Source organism: Somniosus microcephalus, chromosome 6, assembly GCF_052327205.1.
Source record: "Somniosus microcephalus isolate GS21.2 chromosome 6, FLI_Smic_1.0, whole genome shotgun sequence".
Taxonomy (NCBI): Eukaryota; Metazoa; Chordata; class Chondrichthyes; order Squaliformes; family Somniosidae; genus Somniosus; species Somniosus microcephalus.
In genome coordinates this window covers 68199927-68225965 of record NC_140992.1, presented here as the reverse complement: position 1 = coordinate 68225965, position 26039 = coordinate 68199927, and the positions used below count along the sequence as shown (strand labels likewise).

The 26039-nt window shown below is 50.4% G+C and overlaps 1 protein-coding gene across 4 annotated transcripts in view; it reads left to right on the top strand.

Moving 5' to 3' along the window:
* Positions 1 to 26039, top strand: part of veph1 (ventricular zone expressed PH domain-containing 1) — a 390667-nt gene that overhangs the window by 231507 nt on the left and 133121 nt on the right. The window lies entirely within an intron of this gene.

Sequence of the window (26039 nt, the reverse complement as noted above, 5' to 3'; positions counted from 1 at the left end):
GAGGAATAATCACCCTTGTTCCATACATCAATGTTCCTTGACAGACGGACAGCTGTTCTCGTCTTGCTGAGAATGCCGGTAACAGTGGATCACCATGTGCTGGCCATCCCTTCACTGTCACTTCATAGACCCTGGACAGTGTCGGGTCGTTCCTGGTTTCTCTTTCAATACTTGCATTGGTGACTGGTAAACATTCGATGATGGTCGAGTGAAATAACTCAACAGGGTCAACCGTCGGTGCCTCCTCCTCTGTAGGTAGTGGCAGGCGTGACAGCCCATCAGCATTACCATGCTGCTTTGTACCTTTGAATTCTATCTGATATTGATGTGCCCCTAGGAAAAGGGACCATCTCTGGAGTCTCTGTGCTGTCATCACCGAAACACCCTTCTTAGGGTTAAAAATGGATACCAACGGCTGGTGGTCTGTCAGAAGCGTAAACTTTTGGCCCTGCAGGTAATGATTAAACTTCTTTACTCCCCACACAAGGCTGAGAGCCTCCCTATCTATCTGAGCATAGTTGCGCTCAGCGGAGGTCAATGATCTGGATGCGAACGCAACTGGCCTCTCCTGGCCATTTGGCAACTTGTGTGAGAGTACTGCCCCAATACCATATGGAGAAGCATCACAAGCCAAACGAATAGGTAGCGTTGGGTTGAAGTGAGCCAACACTTCCTCTGAGGTGATCAATGCCTTGCTTTTGCGAAAGGCCCTCTTACAGTCCTCGCTCCACTTCCATGGTACTCCCTTCTGCAAAAGAGCGTTCAGCGGGTGCAGCACCGTGGATAAATTTGGCAGAAACTTATGGTAATAGTTAATCAACCCTAGAAACCACCTCAATTGGGATACATTATCCGGAGCGGGAGCCTTCACAACAGCTTCGATCTTGTCAGGAGACTTATGAAGCCCCTCCTGGTCAATGACATGACCACAGTACAAGATCTGCTTCTGAAAGAATTCACATTTCTGGCGATTAACTCGAAGACCATATTTTTTCAATCTGGTGAGCACCAGTTCCAAATTTGCAAGGTGTTCCTCGTCATCATCTCCTGTAATCAGAATATCGTCCAGGTAACATTGTGTACCTGGAATTCCCTGTAATACCTGCTCCATGGCCCTCTGCCAAATTGCTGGAGCCGATGCCACTCCAAAAACCAGTCTATTATACCGGTACAAGCCTCTATGCGTGTTGATCGTGAGGTACTGGCATGACTCTTCCTCAACTTCCATCTGTAAGTACGCCTGCGCCAGGTCTATCTTGGTGAAGTGTTTCCCGCCAGACAATGAAGCGAAGATATCCTCAATCCGTGGAAGCGGATACTGCACCGTGTGAAGCACCGGATTAACAGTGATCTTGAAATCTCCACAGATGCGAACCTTCCCCGGTTCCCCCGGCTTGTTGCTCGATGAACGCTTCATGACTGGGACAATGGGCGTGGCCCACTCACTCCAGTCTACCTTAGACAGTACTCCTGAACGTTCTAGCCCTTCCAGCTCAGCTTCCACAGCAGGTCGTATCGCATAAGGTACTGGTCTGGCTTTGAAAAATTTCGGGTTTGCATGTTCTTCAACCTTGATGTTTGCCGTAATTCCTCTGTGTTCCCAGTCCCTGTTGGAACACCTCTTTAGCATCGTCCAATATTCTGGACAATCGTTTAGGTTTGACATCTTTTGTACCGGAATCTACCGTTAGTGCTTTTAAGGAATGCCAGTCCATATTTATTTTCCTAATCCACTCCCATCCCAGTAGTGGTGGACCTCCCTCAGGTAGCACATATAAGTCCATTCCTCGGCTTTCTTTGCCCTTGTGGACCACCTTTACCTCTATCTTCCCGATGGGGTATATTCTTTGCCCCGTGTATGTTTTCAATACAATCTCCGTATCCCGTAGGGGAATATGTGGGAATAACCTTTTGTAATCTTTCTTATTCATGACCGTCAATGCCGATCCAGTGTCCAATTCCATCTTCACTTGGACTCCTATCTGAAGTGTGACCCAAATTGTTTGGAGGTCTGCTTCCTTACCAACATTGTGTACTCTTAGACTACCCAGTTCATTACTGCTGGAGTCTGAATCTGACTTCTGTTCGTTCGAACTGTTCTCTGTCACCTTGTGTACCTTTCTGTACTTTTCCTGCGGTGACTTTTTGTTGCTGGTCTTCTTTCCTGACCGGCATACTTTAGCTATTTGACCAAGCCTGCCACATTTTCTGCATTCCTGATTTTTGAACCAGCACTGGTTCTGATCGTGCGTTGTCTTTCCACAACGATAACATTTTACTGTACTCAAGACCATTTGATTGGTGCAGAGTTCCGGTGACCGTAGCTGCATTTCCGCAGTGCCTCTCGCTGCGGCTTCTTGCGATGCTGCAATAGTGACAGCTTTATCAAGCGTAAGATCATTCTCTTCAAGCAGTCGCTTTTAGTTCAATTAAAAATTCAGCGTTGCTTTCGTCTTTCAACTGCGTTCTTCTGTAAAATTTAAATCGTTCCGCTATCATCAGCGGCGTGGGGTTTAAATGATTTTTCAGGACAGTAACAATATTCGCGAAGGTCTGATCCGCCGGTTTATTTGGTGATAGAAGGTGCTTCAATAGCCCATATGTCTTCGCCCCCATTGAGCTTAATAAGGTTAATGCTTTCTCATCATCTGGTACCTTATTTGCTTTACAATAAACTTCCATGCGTTCTACATACGTGGTCCAATCTTCGATATCACTATCAAAGGTATTAATGCTCCCATGTTTAGGCATCCTTGCAAGTTTTTAAATTTTCTTTTTCTCAAAATGGCGGCTTCCCGCGCTTGTCTTCTTCCCCCGCCTACTAAAATGGCGGCTTCCCGCGCTTGGCGGTCTTTCCCGCGCTCGTCATCTTCCCCCTCCGACTACAATGGCGGATTCCCGCGTTTGCCTTCTTCCCCCGCTGGCTGCAATGGCGATTGCCTTGCTGCTGCCGTTCTCGCCTCCCCAGCGGTTCTCAACTCCCCGACGCTGCTTTGCCTCGCAGCCCCGCTCGCAGCCCAGTCCTGTACACCGGCTGTGTTTGAGTTCTCCGCGGCTCTCGAGCCTTAAGCTGCCCCAGTCGCTGCGCCTCTCGGCCTCGATTGCAGCCCGGCCCTTTCTACCGGCCGTGGTCGAGCTCTCCGCCCTTATTCCTCCGTTTTCCCTCCCCTACTCCACAGTCAACGCGGCCGACTTTCTGCTCGTGTCGCTGATCGGCTTACCCACCACCGTGGTAGAAGGGATGATCACTGCCTGTCGCTGATGGAGGGCTTCGTGGTCAGAATTCTTTTTCTTTTTAACCCGGGTTCTCGATGCCTCCCGTGCGATGGTGCTCAGCAGGATGATGAGGGCGGATGCCTCTTCTCGACGCCCGTTTTGAGGACGAAGCTGCCTTGGATGTAAATTTGCCGCAGGCTAAGATCGGACTCGTCGCCACTGTTGAGTCTGTATGTCCCAGTTATGTTTAGGATCAATCACTGGACACAGACAACAAGAATAACTTTTAACAGGTCTTTACTATTCGAAGGTCAGGGCTGAACTGCCCAGCAAATCCTTGCACAACACTTATATACCGGTGTGGTCACCACCGGTATTACAGTATTACAGTATACAGCAGCCAAGAGAAAGTAGTACATCTCTTAAGGTAGTTCTCTTAAGGTGGAACAGGTTACATACACCACAGGTCTCGGCTTCAAAACTTCCACAATGAGTAGGCCTGCTAAAAGTTCTCCCAGACCTGAGAAACTAAGTTCTGCCACCTGCAAATGATCATTGTTGAAAACTCCTTTTTAGTGGTGGAGCTGCAGCTGTTAGTTAGCCATCCACTTGTGAGCCCACTAGGATTAACTGGCATGTTCCAGGGGAGACGTGCAGCACGGGGAAATGTGTTAAACTCAGAAAGGCCTCTCAAAATGGCATTATAGAGGCACTTAAGTGGTTGTTAAGGGTCAAGAGCCCATCCCGCCTCTTGGAGGCAGGATCGAAATGGGGTCTGAAAGCTCGCTTTTGGGAAAGTTGCTCAGAGGCGGGCTGGAGGCGGGATCGGAGCCCGCCGCCATTTTTTGCAACTTTCCCACCTGACCCGCCTTCAAACCTGCCTCCTCGGGCCTGACAAAATCCAGCCTGCAGTCTTGATGTCCAGAGAAGTCCGGGAATTTGGAAAACAAATTTAAGAGAATTTAGCAGCTCAGTGAGAAGCAGAGAGGGGGATGGGCAATGGCAGTTTAAAATGTTAACTTGTAGTTAGGGCTGAATAGCACCAACTGATGGAGCATGGGGAACTTGAACAGTGGAAGCGAGGAGATTTGGGACAGAAAGGGCAAAGGATGGCAGGAGAATTCCCATGGATAGAGATGAAGAGCTCCTGAGCTCCTTATAGAACTGCCAGCCTAGCGATCGAATCATCCGAATGCAATGCCAATTCCCCGTTCAACAGTAGTCCCACACCATGCCTTTCCTCTGTTACTGACCATCACAGCGTCCTCTTGGCCACAATGCTACACTAAAAGCCACCACAAAACAAACATTCCAGACCAATTTTATGAATCAAACCATTACAATATTTAATTCAAAAGTCAACTAATCACCCTTTTGCATTCCCTTCGTGCCTGCCTTCCGTGTGCGTTTGCCTGTCCTAGTGGTCCTATGCCGTGCTACCCCATTGGCTTCAGCATGGCTGATGGAAGGCTGCTATCGTTCAGTGGGGAGACTGCAGATTGCCTTTCAGGATGACCTCGAGCATCTCTGGGTCTAGTAGGCCCGGCTTCGGACTGCACCACCTCGGCATGGGCAGCAGCAGTCTGGGCTGGCTGGCTGACAGGCAACATCAAGGGCACTGTTGGCGTGGCAGTGGTGAGAGGATGAATGCTGTCATCCTGAGAGCACAGCAGGTTCTTGCTCCACGGAGCCACTGCCACTCTCCCATGGCGGTGCCTCACCAATCCTAGTAATTTGCTGGAGGACAGATTGCTGGACTGCTGTGACACCCTACAAGCCCCTTTCAACATTGGTAAACCCAGCCATGATGGCAGCAGTCTGTGCTTGTGTTGCAGCAAGCTGAGCTTATGTGACTTTGGTCTGAGCTTCCATTACAGCACTCACGCATTGCGTGATTTCTGCTTGTGCTGCAACGGAAGCTGAAACATCGGTTATCCGACGTTGTATGATGTTTGGGTCGACAAGAGTGCTAATGGATCTGCCCACCTCTTCCACGCTGGAAAGGATGGGCTCCATGCTCTGTGCAAAGCCCTGTGCAAGGTTGGTGCTGGACTCCTCCATGCTCCTTGCCATTGCATTGAGGCTTTCTGGCAGGTCTGCCAATGCACCAAGCATTTCATTTTACATACCCATCAGCATTCTTCTGTAGGCCGCCCCATTGAAGTCCTCATCTCGGCCCTCTGCAGCAGGATCTGAGTGCGACCTCACCCGGGGAGCTGGCACCTGCGCTACCCTTTCCCCTACCCTGGCTGCAGCTCACTCATGCCCGGTGATTCACCACATGCAGATCCCGCCTCTATGCTACACTCTAAAGTCCGTGCAGTGCCAGTATCTGAGCTGGTGGCTGCGAGTGTCCGATTGAGTGACGATGTTTCATCTTCATCATCACTCTCTTCCTCTTAATCTTGGACCGCTGGCTGGCCAGGTTGGATTTCTTGGGTCTTTGGTATGAGAACGGCATCAGGGTAGGGTTGTGATGAGGGTGAGTGGGGGCAGGTGAAAGCAAGAGGTGCATGCTTACACCACCGGCAGCTTGCAAGTCAGAAAGGATTGTGGGATGAGGGGGGAAGTGACATGTGAGAAGGACAATTAGATATGAGCATACTATCATCTTCAATGCTTTTTGCACCACTGCTGGCCACGGCCTCAGTCGCAGCCGCTCCAGTTATGGCGAGCACTGTCTCTTCAAGTGGGGTCAAGATATGTAGGCGCGTCTGTCCCCCTCCAGTTAGCTGCAGCTGCCTGCAATTGTGCGCCACCTTGTCTCACAAAAGAGAGGGAAGTGTGTCAGTGAGTGTGGTTCATTGTGTTTGGCTGATGTGGCTGTCATGGTTGAATAGCTGGCAGTCTAAGCTTTGAGATGTGGGTGTGCGGCTTGCAGCACTGGTAAGTGTGAGATAGAGCATGTCAATGTGAGGTATGAGTCGTGATAGCGATTGTTGTTAGGTGAGTTATGGGGATGTGGTGAATTGAGCAGTGTGAGTGTCTCGTGGTGCAGTTTGTGGGATACGGCATTTGAAGATGAATTCACTGAATTTGATCACTCGTCTGAGGTCAATAAACCTCTTCTGGCACTGCATCCAGGTTCTTGGGGCTACACTGCTTGCATTGACAGCGACGGCTATCTGCTCCCATTCCCTTCTCAGTGTCTGCCTGGCCCTCTGTGGATAGAGGGCACCTCTCCTCCTGCACCAGGGCCTCGAGTGCTGCATCAGAAAATCTGGGAGCCCTCTCTCTGCCATGTTGTGCCATCTTCACTCTTCCTTTTGGTTACACACTCCTCTACAATGACTTCCCGTACTTGCTGCAGCCAGAATGCTCCTCCCCTTTAAGAAGTGCAGGCTCACTTTAATTGTTGCTAGCCTCGCATGAACTTGGGCCCCCAGCTGAGCATGCAGCCACTCCACGTGTTTAGCGCTGGGCTGCATACCACTATCATTATAATTAGCAGGCAGCACAAAGTTTGCGTGCTGCCTGCATTGCTTTAATCGCGCATCGTGATCCCCGCACCCGCTCTCTGGGGCTATCCAGTATTTACCCCAAAGTCTCTCTGCTCCTCTACTTTTAAAGTTTAACTATTTTAGTGAATATTTCCTCTCTTTTTTCTCACTCCCAAAATGTATCGTCCCATTTTTCCACGTTAAATTTCGTCTAACATCTATTTGCCCAATCTGCTAAATCTGTCTTTATGCTCCTGAAGTTACTTACAGTCCTTTTCACAGTTAACCACACTCTATTTTTATCTGATCTGCAAATTTTGATATTGTCTGTGGTAAACCACTGTTGTTGTTGTTGTTACACACTGTTGTACCTATGCATGCCTCAACATGTCTCGGCTGGCTCCACCCACACAGGCCCAGGTATAAAGGTGATTGACCTGCAGCCCCCTGCCTTCTTGGAACCCAGTCAACCACGAGAGGCATGCTCTGTTCTTTGCTAATAAAAGCCTTTAGTTACTCTCTTAACTCTCAGTCTTTTATGAGTAATTGATAGCGCATCAATTTTATTAGCAAAAACAAAATGTCGACATCTTCCAACAGCAGGCTGCTGCACCAAACGCTGAACAGCAGGCTGCTGCACCAAACGCTGAGCAACAGGAGCTGCTGCGAGCCCTCAGACCAACATGCCTGGACCTAGACCCCCAAGAAGCGGGTTCGGCTACCAAATTCGCGCATTGGCTGCGTTGCTTCGAGGCCTACCTGCAAGCCTCAACTGTGACCCTGGACGAAAACAAGTTGGAAATCCTGGCCTCAAAGGTGAGCCACCAAGTTTATACAATAATCCAGGACGCGACGACCTACGCGGCGGCTATCGGTCTGCTAAAAGGGCAATACGCACGCCCGGTAAATACGGTCTATGCCCGGCACCTCTTAAGATCCCGCAGACAGCAGCCCGGGGAATCGGTGGAGGCCTTTCTACGGGCACTACGGATACTCGGCCGAGACTGCGATTGCAAAGAAGCATCAGCCGCAGCACACACGGAGGGACTGATCCGAGATGCTTTCGTTGCGGGTCTAAGGTCCGACTACTCCCGGCAGAGACTGTTGGAAAAGGGAGAAATGGACCTGAGAAAGGCAGTGTCCCTTGCGCTCTCGCTCGACGCGGCCCACAGGAATATGGACGCCTTCTCCCCTAACCGCTCCGCAACGTGGACGCCACAACCTTGGGTCATGGGACCGCCACCTTCAACTGCTGCTGCGATGTCCAAGGCACAGAAATGTTATTTTTGTGGCCAGGCAAAACACCCCAGAGCACGCTGCCCGGCGAGAAACGCTACCTGCTCCGGCTGCGGGAAGAAAGGACACTATGTCAGCGCCTGCAAAGGTAAAACCGCTAACGCCAGCAGCGCCGCGTGCGAACCGTGGGGGCAGCCATCTTGTCCGCCATCTTGGGCTCCCCCAGCCGCGTGGGGATCGGGACCATGGGCGCCGCCATTTTGTCCGCCATCTCGGACGTCTCCAACTTCAACCACGGGGGACCCTGACTCAACCACCGCCTCATCTGACGACCACATCGACTCGCTCGACCATACGCTGGCCTCCGTGACGCTGGACCAATCTCTCCCTCATCAACTGTCCAGGTCCATGATGGACATTAAGGTAAACGGCCGCGCCACTACCTGCCTTTTTGACAGCGGGAGCACGGAAAGCTTTATCCACCCCGACACGGTGCGCTGTTACTCTCTCCCGGTCCTGCCGACGCGACATCGGATCTCTTTGGCTTCCAAAGCCCAGTCAGCGGACGTCGGTGGCTACTGTGTAGTGACCCTTTCAGTAAGGGGCACAGAATACAAAAATTTTAAACTCCTGGTCCTGCCCCATCTTTGCGCTGCCGTTCTACTGGGGTTGGATTTTCAGTGCAACCTTAAGAGTGTCACATTAGCGTACGACGGACCCCTCCCCCCACTGAGTCTGCAGCCAGCAGCTTTTAAATCGCCCGCCGCGCACCATTTGCAGCCTCTCCACCCTTAAAGTCCCCCCCCCCTCCTTGTTCGCTAACCTCACCCGCGACTGTAAGCCCATCGCCAACAAAAGCAGGCGTTACAGTGCCGGGGATAGGAGCTTCATTAAATCCGAGGTAGCAAGACTCCTGAAGGAAGGGATTATTGAAAGTAGCACCAGCCCATGGCGAGCACAAGTGGTGGTAGTGAAGACTGGCGAAAAACAGCGCCTAGTTATTGACTACAGCCAGACGATCAATCGCTACACCCAGCTAGATGCATACCCACTCCCCCGCATATCTGACATCGTCAATCAGATAGCACAATACCGGGTGTTCTCGACGATTGATCTGAAGTCGGCATACCACCAGCTCCCCATCAGGGCTGAGGACCGCCAGTACACAGCTTTTGAAGCTGACGGTCGTCTCTACCACTTCCTCAGAGTTCCCTTCGGCGTCACCAACGGGGTTTCAGTCTTCCAACGGGAGATGGACCGGATGGTCGACCAGAACGCGCTCCAGGCCACTTTCCCCTATCTAGACAACGTCACCATCTGCGGCCGCGACCAGCAGGACCATGATGTTAATCTAGAGAAATTCCTCCGTACGGCCCAGCGGCTGAACCTAACATACAACAAGGACAAATGTATGTTTCGTACCAAGCGCCTTGCCATTCTTGGCTGTGTAGTGGAGAACGGAGTCATCGGCCCTGACCCCGACAGGATGCGCCCCCTTATGGAGCTCCCCCTACCCCACTGCCAAAAAGCACTGAAGAGATGCCTAGGGTTTTTCTCGTACTATGCTCAGTGGGTGCCCAACTATGCGGACAAAGCCAGACCCCTCATCAAGTCCACCTCCTTCCCCCTGACAGCAGAGGCCTGTGCAGCCTTCACTCTCATAAAAGGAGATATTGCGAAGGCCACAATGCACGCAGTGGATGAGTCCATCCCTTTCCAAGTGGAGAGCGACACATCCGACTTTGCCCTAGCCGCAACCCTTAACCAGGCGGGGAGACCCGTGGCCTTTTTCCTCAAGGACCCTCCAGGGCCCCGAGATTCGACACTCCTCTGTCGAAAAGGAGACCCAGGCCATTGTGGAAGCTGTGCGACATTGGAGGCATTACCTGGCCGGAAAACGATTTACCCTGCTCACTGACCAGCGTTCAGTAGCTTTTATGTTTAATAATAAGCAGAGGGGCAAAATCAAGAACGACAAGATCTTGAGGTGGAGAATCGAATTCTCCACCTACAATTACGATATCTTGTACCAGCCCGGGAAACTCAATGAGCCCCCAGATGCCCTATCACGTGGTACATGCGCCAACGCGCAGGTCGATAGACTGAAGACCCTCCACAATGACCTCTGCCACCCGGGGGTCACCAGGTTTTTTCACTTCATCAAATCCCGTAACCTGCCCTACTCCATCGAGGAGGTCAGGACCATGACCAGGAACTGCCAAATCTGTGCCGAGTGCAAACCGCATTTTTATAGGCCAGACAGAGCAAGCCTGATCAAAGCCACGCGCCCCTTTGAACGGCTGAGCGTCGATTTTAAAGGGCCCCTCCCCTCCTCCGACCGCAATGTGTACTTCCTCAACATAATTGATGAGTACTCCCGTTTCCTGTTTGCCATCCCTTGCTCAGACATGACCAGTACCACGGTCATTAAATGTCTGAATGACCTCTTCGCCTTGTTCGGTTTCCCTAGCTATATTCATAGCGACAGGGGCTCATCCTTTATGAGCGACGAACTCCGGCAGTACCTGCTCTCGAGAGGTATCGCTACAAGCAGGACCACCAGCTACAACCCCCGGGGGAATGGCCAGGTGGAAAGGGAGAATGCGACGGTCTGGAAGGCAGTCCTTTTAAACTTGAAATCTAAGGGCCTTCCGACCTCTCGCTGGCAGGAAGTCCTCCCTGCGGCGCTCCATTCCATTCGGTCACTGCTCTGTACAGCCACCAATGCTACCCCTCACGAGAGAATGTTCTCCTTCCCCAGGAAGTCCACATCGGGGATCTCGTTACCGACATGGCTGACTTCTCCAGGACCCGTCCTACTGCGGAGGCACGTGAGGTCCCATAAGACGGACCCCCTGGTCGAGAGGGTGAGCCTCCTCCATGCCAACCCTCAGTATGCTTACGTGGTGTACCCGGACGGGCGGGAGGACACAGTCTCCATACGAGACCTCGCACCTTCGGGTGCTCCCGAAACACCCCCCTCGCCATCCACCACTACCCACGCCTACCCCCAGTACGCTTACGTAGCGTACCCGGACGGGCGGGAGGACACAGCCCCCACACGAGATCTCGCACCTTTGGGTGCCCCTGAAACACTACCATTGCCATCCACCACTACCCACAACCCAACCCCGCTAGACGGCATGCCGCAGCCCCAGGACCCGTCATTGACCACCCAACCACTCAATGAGACGCCAGACTCAACGTTGGATGCTGCACCATCACCGCCGCCACCACGACGATCAGGACGGCATACAAGGCCACCTGATAGACTTACTTACACGAACCTTTAGTACACTTCACCCCGCCGGACTCAATTTTAAACAAGGGGTGAATGTGGTAAACCACTGTTGTTGTTGTTGTTGTTACACACTGTTGTACCTATGCATGCCTCAACATGTCTTGGCTGGCTCCACCCACACAGGCCCAGGTATAAAGGTGATTGACCTGCAGCCCCCTGCCTTCTTGGAACCCAGTCAACCACGAGAGGCATGCTCTGTTCTTTGCTAATAAAAGCCTTTAGTTACTCTCTTAACTCTCAGGCCTAGAAATTCACTAGCCTTAGCGCCGCTGTTGAGGCGCTAGAGGGACTAGCGCCAGAGTTATGGCCATTTGAAAAATTGAGTGGGGCCCTAAAGCGGCGTTGCACCGGTAGCGCTGCGCCGGCACCGATGACGTCATCGGTGTGCGCAGCGTCCCGGTTGCCGTGGTAACCCGCCCGAACTCCGAAATTGAGTTGCGGCCGCCTCGCCCGTGGCAGCCGCAAGCAACGTTCTGTAAAAGGTGCCTTGCTGAAGTTAGCGCCGGCGCATTAAGGTCGCGCGGCGGCCGGCCGCTTCCCCGGCGGCCGCCTGCCCGCACCTCCCTCCCCGGACTCCTCCAAGACCCCCCCGCGGCACAGATGCGTGTGGGCCGCGAGCCCGGCACTTCTCCGAGGTGGCCTACTCCTGCTCCTATTTCTTATGTTCTTATGAAGTAGTTTTGGCTACTGAGCAGCACTTTTCAGGTTCTTTTGGATTTGACCTTCATTACTTCGATTATCAAGAGACGGTGGGGGCTGCACTGATTCGGGGCGTCGTCCTGTGCCTGCAGAATCGGAGGCATCAGAGATGCAGAGAGAGTGGCAATCATGGCCAGAGGTAGGAGGGCCAACAGGCCTGTGCACAGGAGGCCTTACCCTCCAGGGTATTCCGGGAACAATTCTCCTACATTCATTTGTCTGAGGAGCAGTGTTTGCGCAGGCTGCGCTTCAGCAAGGAGGTGGTCACTGAGCTCTGCTACGGTTATACAGGGCCTTGGCGAGACCACACCTGGAGCACTGTGTGCAGTTTTGGTCGCCTTAACTAAGAAAGGATATGCTTGCCATAGAGGGAGTGCAGCGAAGGTCCACCAGACTGATTCCTGGGATGGCAGGACTGTCTTATGAGGAGAGATTGGGTCGACTAGGCCTGTATTCACTAGAGTTTAGAAGAATGAGAGGGGACCTCATTGAAATGTATAAAATTCTGATGGGGCTAGACAGACTGGATGCAGGGAGGATGTTTCCCCTGGCTGGAGTGTGTAGAATGAGGGGACACAGTCTCAGGATACGGGTAGGACATTTAGGACTGAGATGAGGAGAAATTTCTTCACTCAGAGGGTGGTGAACTTGTGAAATTCTCTACCACAGAAGGCTGTGGAGGCCAATTCACTGAATATATTTAAGAAGGAGATGGATAGATTTCTAGACACAAAAGGCACCAAGGGGTATGGGGAGAGAGCGGGAATATGGTATTGAGATAGAGGATCAGCCATGATCATATTGAATGGCAGAGCAGGCTTGAAGGGCCGAATGGCCTACTCCTGCTCTTATTTTTCTATGTTTCAATGAGACACAAGTACATCTCTTTCCCGATGACCCGGGCCAAACAGCATGAACGTGCATTAGGCTTTGTGAGGATAGCGGGCTTCCCATGGTGCAGGGCGCCATTGACTGCACACGTGGCATTGCGGGCACCGCATGAGAATGCAGAGGTTTTCCGAAACCGTAAGGGGTTCCACTCCTTAAATGCCCAGTTGGTCTGTGACCACAGCCAGCTGATACTCGCTCTCAATGCCCGCTATCCTGGCAGCAGCCACGATCACGATGCTTTCATCCTAACATAAGAACATAAGAAATAGGAGCAGGAGTAGGCCAATCGGCCCCTCGAGCCTGCTCCACCATTCAATAAGATCATGGCTGATCTGATCCTAACCGCCAATCCACTATCACAGAACCATCTCCTGAATCTAACAGAATTAGACACACGAAATAGGAGCAGGATCAGGCTACACGGCCCCTGGGCCCGCTCCGCTACCCACAGGGCCATGACCATTCCGAACCTAGACTCATGTCCAAATTCCTGCCCGCTCCCCATAACCCTTAATTCCCTTTACTTCTAGGAAACTGTCTATTTCTGTTTTAAATTCATGTAATGATGTAGCTTCTACAGCTTTTTGGGGCAGCATATTCCATGGACCTACCACCCTCTGAGTGAAGTAGTTCCTCCTCATCTCAGTTTTGAAAGAGCAGCCCCTTATTCTAAGACTATGCCCCCTAGTTCTAGTTTCACCCATCATCAGGAACATCCTCCCCGCATCCACCCGATCCAACCCCTTCACAATCTTATATGTTTCAATAAGATCGCCTCTCATTCTTCTGAACTCCAATGAGTAGGGTCCCAATCTACTCAACCTCTCCTCATATGTCCATCCCCTCATCCCCGGGATTAACCGAGTGAACCTTCTTTGTACTGACTTGAGAGCAAGTATGTCCTTTCTTAAGTATGGACACCAAAACTGTACGCAGTATTCCAGGTGCAGTCTCACCAATACCTTGTACAACTGAAGCAATACCTCCCTATTTTTATATTCTATCCCCCTAGCAATGAAAGCCAACATTCCATTGGCCTTCTTAATCACTTGCTGCACCTGCATACTAACCTTTTGAGTTTCGTGCACCAGGACCCCCAGATCCCTTTGTACTTCAGTACTTTCCAGTTTCTTGCCATTAAGATAATAACTTGCTCTACGATTTTTCCTGCCAAAGTGCATAACCTCACACTTTCCAGTATTGTATTCCATCTGCCGAATCTCTGCCCACTTACTTAGCCTGTCTATGCCCCTTGCAGGTTTTTTATGTCCTCCTCACTCACTATTTTCCCTCCCATCTTAGTATCATCTGCAAACTTTGATATGTTACACTCGGTCCCCTCCTCCAAATCGTTATTATAGATTGTAAAGAGTTGGGGACCCAGCACTGACCCCTGCGGAACACCACTAGTTACTGATTGCCAGTCTGAGAACGAACCATTTATCCCAACTCTCTGCCTTTTGTTAGATAGCCAATCCTCTATCCATGCCAGAATATTACCCCCAATCCTGTGATTTTTTATCTTAAGCAATAATCTTTTGTGTGGCACCTGCGCCAGACTGGTGCGCTGCCTGGAAAAGCTCTGGCACATCAGCCAATTGGTTGGCTCCTCGGGGACAAGGGTCATCCACTCTGCACCTGGCTGATGACACTGCTCTGTAACCCCAACACCCCTGCTCAGCTGCAGTACAATGAGAGCCATCTCGCCACCAGGAACATCATTGAGTAGACGATCGGCGTGTTCAAGCAACGGTTTTGCTGTCTGGTCCACTCAGGAGGAGCCCTGCAGTACTCGCCTGAGCAAGTCTCCCTCTTCATAGTTTGTTGCATTCTTCATAACCTTGCAATCCTCAGGACCCAGCCAATGCCACCAGGCCTTGGTGCACCGGAGGAGGAAGAGGAGGAGGATGATCAGCAGCAGCACCAAGGCGGGAGGAAGGCCCACAATGTTGAAACTGCAAGGGTTGTCTGTCAACGACTGATAACAAGCTGCTTCTCGGCCCCTACTCAGGAAATAGCTTCTGGTATGGAGAACAACATCATGGAAAGCAACCTGCAACCCCATAGCCGGCCAAAGCAGCAATGATTCCAAAGGCCAAACATGTACATTTTGAATACAACAACTTTCTTATTTTACAATCTCTGTGTGTGTCATTTATTCATGACAAACTAATAGAAACAAACACAAAAAATCATTAATTAATACAACTGGTTCTCTCAACCTGGAGATAATGGCCAAAACACTAACACAAGTTATCAGACGAACCTCGGCCTTTAATAAAAACATTCCCAACATTTTGTCAGACCTCCTACTTTTTGCCCTTCGAGGGTGATCTCCTTCCCTTGCCCACTTTGCCCCTATCCCACCCTACTGCTTCACCGTATTGGGGCCCCAGTGGCTGCAGCAAGGCTGGTGGAAGGCTGCTGATTGTCAGAACCTGAGACTGCAGATGCCCTTAAAGGACGCCCTCGACCAGCTCTGGGCCTGGAGGGCCCGGCTGCAGACTGCACCAATTCTGCATGGGCGGCAGCAGTCTGGGCTACAGGTGGTGGCAAGTGCAATGGGGAAGTGACGGTGGTGGCAGAAGGAATGCTGTCATCTTGAGAGGACAGCACCTCCCTGCTCGACCAACATACTACCACTCCCATGGGACAGCACCTCAGCATCCGGAGCAATCTACCGGAACACAGATTGCTGGCCTGCTGCGGCGCCATGAGAGCCCCGGGGCAATGTGTCTGAACCAGCGACTATGGCAGCAGTTGCCTCAATCTGAGACTGCATGAGAGCAGTCAGAGATTGGATCACGGCAGCCAGTGACTGAATTGCAGCACTAAGCATTTGTGTGGCATCCGCCTGTGCTGCAGCGTAGTGCTCTACACTCCTTGCCAGTGCATCAATGCTTTCGGGCACCCTTCCCACTGCACCCATGAGCTAAGTGTGCATGTCCACTGCCTGGGTGTTCATTTCAGCGATGAGCTGCTCCTCCTCTGCACCCAGTGCAGCAGGACTCGCTGGCCTACTCTCCCTCTGGGGAGAAGGCCCCCAAGCTTCCCTACCCCCATTGCATTGTTGCAGCCCGCTGGGTCCTGGAGCTTCGTCCTCATCAGACCCTTCCCCCTGCTCCCCTCCAGGGAAGATGTGGTCCCAGTATGGGCGTGGGCTCCCTCGGGAGAGGCTGGTGCTAATGCTCCGGCTTCCTCTTCCTCCTCGCCTGCGGCTTCACTCCCACTGGCAGCTTGAGGGCCTGTCTCCTCAGCTGGTGAATCACCATCTAAAAGCAGGGAGGTACAAGAGTGGCTTTAGCGTGAGGACAGGGGGGCAGTAATGGAGGAAGGAGTGGAGCGATTTTGTAAGTTGGATTGAAAGTGTAAAAGGCTGGTGTGACGGACAAGTGGAATGAGAGAGGAGAGAAAGCTGATGACCTTAGCATTGCTGTCCCGAACAGGGTTGACCTCTACAGGGGCGACGGGACCGATCACCTGGCTTTCCACAATCCTGTGGACGCGCGCCTCAAAATCACTGAGGGGTTGCAGCTGAGGTGGCCCTCCACCCGTCTGTGGCTGCTGTCTCTTGTTATGAGATAGCTTGGCCTGCAAGAAAAAGGATGGCGTCTGAGTAAATATACAGCCATGGTCTTGCCTGATGTGCCTCCCATATTTGAATAGCCCTTAATGTGTGCAGCCATGGTCTTGCCTGATGTGCCTTCCATAGTTGATTAACCCTTAATGTATGCAAGGTGTGGAATGTGCGTGTGTGTTTTGAGATGGCCAGAGGTCTTGGATGAGTGTTGGGCATTGGGGTTTTAAGACCCTCTGGCCATAGAGTGAGGTTGAGATGGAGGGATGGAGAGGTATTGAAAAGCAGCCACTCACCCTGACGACCCGAGCGAGGTCGTTGAACTTTTTGCAACATTGAGTATTGGTCCTGGGCACCATGCTCCTGGAGCCAACTCCCTCCACACGTTCTGTCTGACATTGGTGATAGGTACTCGATTGCCTGGGCCTGAGCACATGGAGTTTGATAGTGCTGTTATTGTTGTATTGTGTCTGACATTGGATATAGGCATGCGATTGTTTTTGCCTGTGAGTGTGTTTGGATCAGCCATCAAAAGCAGCATGAACTGAGCTCTGCATACGGCCTCTGGATTATTTTTGCAAACGCAACAGTTGGCGACGAGGATGGCTGAAATCTCTCTTCCACCACCTCCTCCCTTCCTTGCACTACCCGGTGAGACCCTGATCCCATGGGTTCGCTGGTTACAGTCCTTTGAAACCTACCTCATTGCTCTTGGACTAGAAAATGTGAGTACATCACGGAAAAGGCACTGTTACCCCATTGCTTGGGAGCGGAGGGCTAGCGTGTTCTTCGGACATTATGCGCAGCAAACTCAATTCAAACGTTTGATGTGGCTGTGGCTCTGTTAAGCACACACTTCTCTGCCCCACAAAGTGCCCTCCTGCGGCGATTCATTTTTAGACAGCGTCACCAACTCCCCGGCGAGTCGGTGCATCAATTCGTGGCTAATTTGAGGGGATTAGCTAGCTCATGCAAGTTCGGTGCACTACAAGACGAGATGGTGCATGATCAACTAATAGAGCACACCAACAACGTGAGAGTGCGTGAAAGACTGTTACTCGAGTCCGACGATCTGTTGTTGTCACAGGCAGTCAACATTGCCTTTCAAGTGGAGTCTGCAGCCGAATGTGCAGTGAAACTAGCACACACACCCAGTGACAGCGCCCTCAGCCCCGACAGCTCTGACACTGTAATGCTCGCGCGACGGCAGCAACGCGCGCTACTGCGGCAACAGTGTGGAAACTGCGGATCTCGTTCACATGCTACCAGAACGCAGAATTGCCCCGCGCGCGACCAAGCCTGTCGCAATTGTGGAAAACAAAATCACTTTGCCAATGTCTGCCACTCTGCCCCTGTTGCTACAAATGAACACTCTCAGTCCTCAAGCAGTTGGCCTATAATTCACAACGTGAGCTCTGAGCCAGTAGTGGCTTTCAAGTCATGCACAATTAACCTGAATGATGTGTGCATCCCTCTGTTGTTGGATACCGGTGCCAGCATCTCACTGCTGAATGTGGACACATTCAAACGCTTTTTCAGCTCCCTGCCACTCTCTGCGCCCTCCACTGCCCTTTGCGGGTATGGTAATTCAAAAATTGGACTAGTGGGCTCAGTCAACCTCACTGTACGCTATGGAACAAAAGTTTTGCCAGATTTTTGTTTTCATGTGGCACGCCAAGGAGCTAACCTGATGGGACTGGATCTTTTCACTGACCTGGGTTTTTCTCTCTTGGACACCGGCGGGTCTGCGATTCTGCACGTCACCTCACCATGGTGCCAAACATGGCCAGCACTCTTCGAGGGTCTGGGCTGCCTGACTGCCTTCACCCACCCGCCCATGGTTGACTCCACCATTACCCCTGTCATTCAGCCACTGCGCCGCATCCCGCTTGCTCTCCGTGATGGGGTCACAGCTGAACTAAAGCAGCTACTGGAAGCTGGCATCATCGAACCAGTTGAGGCCTCCCCATGGGTCTCCAACCTGGTGGTCGCAACGAAAAAGTCAGGTGGTGTACGCGTCTGTGTCGATCTTCGAGCAGTGAATAAGGCCGTAATCCCTGACAAATATCCACTGCCCACGTCAGAGGAACTCACAGCGCAGTTCTATGGTTCCATCCTGTTCTCGAAACTGGACCTTCGACAGGGCTATCTACAGGTTCCCCAGCAGCAGGGACCTCACTGCTTTTGTGACACATGCTGGCGTCTTTCGGTACACCAGGATGCCATTTGGACTTAGCTCTGCACCCAGCTGCTTCCAAAAGGTGATGTCCTCTGTGCTCGCGGGCATTCCTTGGGTGGCCATCTACCTGGATGACATCGTCGTGCATGGGCCCTCGATCTCCACTCACGACGAACGCCTTCACAGAGTTTTCACGGCTCTAGCAAAACACAAGCTTACACTGAATGGCGAAAAGTGTGTCTTTGCTGTTTCAGAGATCGAATTTGTGGGGTTGTCGGCTGATGGTATATCCCCACTCCAGTCAAATGTGGATGCCATTCACAGCATCCCAGAACCCAGCTCTGCAGCGCAAGTTGCCTCCTTCCTTGGCATGACTGGGTACTACCTGAAGTTTTTGCCCCAGTACTCAGCCACCACAGCCCCACTGCGCCAGCTCCTGCGAAAGGATGAGCCCTGGGTGTGGTCACAAGCCTGTACGGAAGCTGTTCGCCTCCTCAAATCGCAGCTCACTTTGCCTCCAGTGTTGGCTCACTTTGACGTCGCCAGCCCCACCCTCGTCACCTGCGACGCTGCAGCTGTGGGGGCGGTGTTATCGCAGATACAGAATGGAGTGGAGAAACCAATCGCCTTTGCCTCCCGAGCCCTTAGCCCCACTGAACAGAAGTACTCAGTAGGCAAGCGTGAGGCGCTGGCTTGCGTCTGGGCATGTGAGCGGTGGCACCTGTACATGTATGGCCATGCCTTCACCCTGCAAACCGATCACCAGGCTCTCACTGCCCTGCTGTCGACATCCAGCACGGGCCACAGACCACTGCGTCTACACCGCTGGTCTGACCGCCTCCGCCAATACAATTTCAGTCTCCAGTTCACACCAGGACGTGACAATGTTGTTGCAGATCTGCTCTCCCGCACTGTCTCTGCCGAAGCCGCACTCGTCGGGTCTGAACATGTGGAACAGGATATCGTCCAGATGCTGCACACGCCTCTCCAAACCACAGTTTCTCTCCAGGAGCTCAAAGAGGCCTCTGAACAGGATCCGGCCCTCTCCCAGCTGTGCACCTTCATCAGAGATAGCTGGCCTCGCAAGGTGCCTGAGGAACTGTCTGCCTACTCCAGAGTTAAAGAGGAGCTCTCCCGCTGGAATGACTCCTGTGTTGCACGTGGGCTCTGCACTGTGGTCCCAAGTGCCCTTCGTGCGCGTGTTTTATCCATGGCGCACGAGGGCCCCTTGGGCATTGTGAAGCTCAAACAACGATGCCGAGACCTAGTGTGGTGGCCGTGTATCGACAGAGAAATCGAGGCCCTGGTCAAGGACTGTGCAGCCTGCCTTGTAAGTGGCAAGACTGGCCACCAAGCTCCTCCACCCCTGCAACCCCTTGCCTGGCTCTCTCAGCCCTGGGAGCACCTGCAGCTGGACGTCTGCGGGGCGATCCATGGTGTCCCCCACCATCAACGGTTCCTAGTGGTGACCTATGACCTGCACTCAAAATGACCAGAGGTCACTGCCGTGGGCTCCGTCACCTCTCGGGTCATCATCGATATCCTTGAGTCCCTCTTCTCCTGCTGGGGGCATCCAAAGGCCATTACCACAGGCAATGGCCCCCAAATGGTCTCTTCGGAACTCTCCTCTTACCTTGAGAGCAAGGGCATCCGTCACATACGTACTACCACCCCGAGTCAAATGGGGGGGTGGAGCATTTTAACCAGACACTGAAATATGGCCTCAGAGCACACCTATCCCAGGGGTGTGCATTTGACAAGGCCCTCCTCCACACACTGCTGCACTACAGAGCCTCCCAGCATTCCACTACAGGGGTCTCACCCACATCCCTCATGCTAGGCCGTGAGCTCATGCTGCCCCTTGGCAGGCTCCGCCCCTCGCTAGCTCAGAGCCCTGCTCCACGGGCTCAAGCCACAGTCGCTAGACAGCAGGAGAAGATAAAACTCCGCTTCGACCAGTCGAAGAGGGCCAAGGCACCCAACATCTCAGTCTCCGATTGGGTCAGAGTCCGCAGGCCTCACCGCAACAATAAGATGGCCTCATTCTGGTCCTCCCCTCTCCAAATCAGCCGCCAACTTGGACCAGCCACTTTCTGCCTCACTGACAGCTCTCGGTAGCATGCCAGCCGCCTTTGGAAGGTGCCAGCACCCCTTGATGCGGGATTATACGGACCTAATCCCCAAGCCTTACCCCCAGAGTGGCGGGATGCACATGTGGCTCAGCCAGCCAACCCTCAAGCAGATACTGTGCCTCAGCCTGCTCCTCACCAGTCCCCACTTCGGCCTGCTCTTCACCAGTCCGCACCTCAGCCTGTTTGTACACATTCTCACCCTGGCCACCTCCAGGACTTTGTCACTACATTTCATGTTTGAAATTCTGTGAGGGGGGAGGAAATGTTATGTCTGATAGGTACTCGATTGCCTGGGCCTGAGCACATGGAGTTTGATAGTGCTGTTATCGTTGTATTGTGTCTGACATTGGATATAGGTATGCGATTGCTTTTGCCTGTAGAGTGTGTTTGGATCAGCCATTAAAAGCAACATGAACTGAGCTCTGCATACGGCCTCTGGATTATCTTTGCAAACGCAACACACACACTTTTGTAGTCGCGCGGCAATGGCCTCCTGCCTCTCTCAGGGCACATTATAGCTCTTCGGTGCTCCACCGCGCCAAGCAGAGCCTCCAAGGCTCGGTCGCTGAAGCGCTGAGCTTGTTCCCTGATTCCATAGTCCTTGGCTGGAAAATTTAGGCACAGGTTTGTCCACGACGAGATTCAAGCCTGCAATGAGCAGGGTGTGGCTGGAGAGCAAGATCGACCCTCCCCTTTAAGAACTGGCCGGCGCCAGTGTGTCTCTGTTCCATTGCTAACTGACATCACCTGCTCCTCGGCCTTTACGCCTTAAGACAGGTGTGTAGCGCCTGATTTAGCGCGCCAATCACCTTCAGGGACAATAAAAGCCAAGTTTGCAGTCGGAGGTGATAATTAGCGTCAGGCGCTAAACTTTGTGCCCGGCCGATAATTGCGCCCCAAACGGAGCAATACCGAATTTCTCCCCCTAAATTCCTAATCATCTTAACGTGTTCTATTATTACATGCTATGTAAGTACGTTCAACCATGCATTTTTGAAATTTCTTTGTGCATTTTGTTATTTTAGCTTTTTTTTAACACACATACCCACCAGTTTTGTATGGCATGTAATTATGGTGAAAGATAAATTGTGATATGTGCCATAATAAAAGAATGGAAATGCAAAAATCTAATAGAGAATAGTTGGCATGGATTTCTAAAGGGAAAGTCTTGCTTTACCAACCTCATTGAATTCTTTGAAGTGGTAACAGAGAGAGTAGACAAGGGTAATGCAGAGAAGTAATTTATCTAGATTTCCAAAAGGCCTTCGATAAGGTACCACATAATAGACTAATAAATAAGGTAAGAGAATGTGGAGCCAGGGGACAAGTAGCAGAATGGATTGCTGGCTGGCTTCAGGACAGAAAGCGAGAGTTGGAGTAAAGGGTAGCTGTTCACAGTGGCAGACGTTGGAAAGTCAGGTCACACAAAGATCAGTGCTGGGACCACTGTTGTTCACAATTTATACTAACGATTTAGATTAAGAATCAAAAACACAATTTCTAAATTTGCGGATGACACCAAATTGGGGGGATAGTCAATACTGAGGAGGACTGCAACAAATTACAAGAAGACATTAATAAACTTGCATAATTGGCAAATGAAGTTCAACACAGATAAATGTGAGGTATTACATTTTGGTAAGAAAAATAAGGAGGTCACTTATTACTTGGAAAATAACAATCTAAATGGGGTAGAAGAGCAAAGGGATCTTGAAGTACAAATACACAAATCACTAAAAGTAGCGACACAGGTTAATAAGGCCATAAAAAAGTAAACCAAGCACGGGTTTATTTCTAGAGGGATAGAACTGAAAAGTAGGGAAGTTATGCAAAACTTGTATCAAACCTTGGTTAGACCACATTTTGGAGTACTGAGAACAATTCTGGTCGCCATATTATAAAAAGGATATAGAGGCACTGGAGAGGGTGCAAAAAAGATTGATAAGGATGATACCAGAAATGCGAGGTTACACCCATCAGGAAAGGATGAACAGGCTGGGTCTCTTTTCTCTTGAAAAGAAAAAGCTGAGGGGTGACCTAATAGAGGTCTTTAAAATTATGAAAGGTTTTGATAGAGTGGATACAGAAAGTTTTTTCCGTTTGTGGGGCAGAGCAAAACTGGAGGCCATCAATATAAGATAGTCACCAAGAAATGAAATAGGGAATTCAGAAGAAACTTCTTTACCCAAAGACTGGTGAGAATGTGGAACTCGCTACCTCAGGGAGTGGTTGAAGTGAGTAGTATAGATGCATTTAAGTGGAGGCTAGATAAGTATATGAGGGAGAAGGGAATAGAGGGTTATGCTGATAGTTAGTTGAACAAAAAACGGGAAGAGGCTCGAGTGGAGCATAAACATGGACTTGTTGGGCCAAATGGCCTGTTTCTGTGCTGTATAGCCTATGTAATCCTATATAATTCCAAATTGCTGCATTCAAAATAGTGAACATGTTGAGGGAATATATTTTGCTGCTTATTTTAAATGTGTGCCTACATCCATGGCCAGGTATAATTTCCCTCCAAAACAAAATATCTGCTGTAACAGGTATGATTTGTTTCTCACGTGAATCGAGTCTTACAAAAGTTGTTCTGAGACTTTCAGATTATGACAATTAAACTTTCTGAAAGCAGACATAGCTGCTGGTAAGAGGAAAAGTTGATTTCAGTGATTCTGATTTAAAGGTGATTATGGCAAAGGTATTTAAAACTAATGAGCTTTTTTGGACATAGAAATGTCAGTCTTCATTGGGCCTTCGTAAGTTAGAAAAAAAGCTCTCCAGATGCCTCATTGGTTAAATACCATACAAACCAGACAGGTCCCAGGGTTGATCCCTGCTCTGCGCTGTTAGCTGATCTGAGACGGCATGATGGCGGGGGTACAACAATTGGCTTCAATATCCCATAATAGTGATTCCTGCTGGTAAGTGCTCATGTTTGCACACTGGACAAGGATAGCTGCTGATTCCCAGCTAACAGGCAAACCAAATGATAAATGACCTGATTTATTGACACTGGTAGCCAGGAATCCGCATTTGTTTTCCTGGGCCTTTCTGACTGGGGCCAGCCTACATGGATCCAGTAAATATGCTGTGCTGGGTGCAGCATGATTCCTTCATCGTAATGCAGAGTTATGGTGCCAACACGCAGAAACACACAGCTGGTTGGATGCACTGCGTTGATCGGCCTGTCCATTGCTTTGTGTTGATGCCATATTGACAGTAGTTCACATACATAGGTTGGCCAAACAGTAACTCCCATACACTACATGCTAGAATCAAGTGTGTAGTCAGTTTAGATGAAGATCGGCTGCATTATTCAAGCATAAACATGAGAGTAACCTCTCTGGCTTAGGACTGTCTGCCATGACAGTGCATTATGGGGACAGGTTGCATAGACTAGGCTTGTATTCCCTTGCGTATAGAAGGTTGAGGGGTGATCGAATTGAGGTGTTTAAGAGGATTAAAGGAGTTGATAGGGTCGATAGTGAGAAACTATTTCCTCTTGTGGGGGAGTCCAGAACAAGGGAGCCTAGCTTTAAAATTAGAGCTAGACCATTCAGGGGTGATGTCAGGAAGCACTTCTTCATACAAAGGGTAGTAGAAACCTGGAAAACTCTCCCTCCAAAAGCTGTTGAAGCTATTTCAATTGGAAAAATTCAAAACTGAAATAGATTTTGTTTGGTAAGGTTGTTAATGGATATGGAGCAAAGGCGAGTAAATGGAGTTGAGGTACAGATCAGCCATGATCTAATTGAATGGCTGTGCAGGCTGAATGGCCTAAATGTGTTCCTTTGTTCCTATGGCCTGTCCAGCACTACAAAAGCAGCTAAAAACAGACATTTCCCTATGTGTCATAATTATTTTAAGTTGTATCCATTCAATGTGATCCCATATATGTTCTGCAGGATAAAACAGACATGTCCATTAAGGTCCACTAAGGGGCACAATGAACATGATCTCCCAGCACAGGTCGGGTAGATGCCTCCTGGGACATTGGCTTGGGGGCGGGATGGGTTCCTGCCCCCCGATTCTGCAATTTTCCCACCACTCCCGCCTCCTCGGGGCTTGGAAAATCGAGTCCCTCGAGTCTCTTCGCCGGAAGCAAGCGGAAGCCAAGCGGAAGGAGCGCACGTCAACCCAAGCAACCCAAGCACCCCACCCACCCACCCCTTCAACCACTGTCTGCACTACCTGTGACAGAGACTGTAGGTCCCGCATTGGACTCATCAGTCACCTGAGAACTCATTTTTAGTGTGGAAGCAAGTCATCCTCGGTTCCGAGGGACTGCCTAAGAAGAAGGACAAAAGACAACACATTATTTATGAAGGGTCTTTGCCGTAATCACCTTCTGTCAATTCTAAACAAGTGAATTTCATTTTCAACATTCCCAATCAGCACACCCCGACAATGCATGTAGTGGTTTGCCTCGTGTTCTGTTGGAGATTTACTGGCAGAGCTTAATGCCACATTATTAACAGCTTGCATCATACATAAAGCAAACAATTTCATTATGACTGAAACCATTTGGTTAGTCATTTACTGCAGTTGGATAACCTTTTGCTTTCCACAAACTTATGAGTAAATTCACAATCAGCACATATAAGAGCTGGATAAGCTGCATTAGAAATTGGCACACACATTTGTGGTTCAGTAATTCCTGTCAAAGTACACGTGCACATTCTCAGCAGAAGCACGGAATTATTTTATGGGAAAATCTAATGGATGTCAGCCTTGGCTCAGAGGTAGCACTCTCGCCTCTGCATCAGAAGGTTGTTGGTTCATATCCCAATCCAGGGACTTGAGCACATAATCTAAGATAACACTTCAGTTCTGACGGAGTGTTGCACTGTCAGAAGTACTGTCTTTTGGATGAGACGTTGAACTGAGGCCCTGTCTGCCCCCTCAGGAGGACATAAAAGATCCCATGACACTATTTGAAGAAGAGCATGGGAGTTCTCCCTGGTGTCCTGGCCAATATATGAAAAAAAGATTATCTGGTCATTGTCACATTGCTGTTTGTGGGACCTTGCTGTGTGCAACTTGGCTGCCGCATTTCCTACATTACAACAGTGACTTCAAAAAAGCACTTCATTGATTATCTCATTACATAGCTCCTATTCTTTGTATTCCTGTGAACTGGCGTAAAGCCATCCTGTGACATCAACTGTTTAAACTGGTGTGGGCTCAGTACTACTTTCAAACTGACATAGACTTGTGCAGATAAACAGGGCATTAATCAGCACACGCTGCATTTTATCTAAATAGTAGCCCCCACTGAATTTTAACTTCAAATTTTAGTGCTGCAAGACAATCAAATAATCCATTTTTCTGATGTATATTTTTTGATTATTGAAGCAATATAAAATTGCCT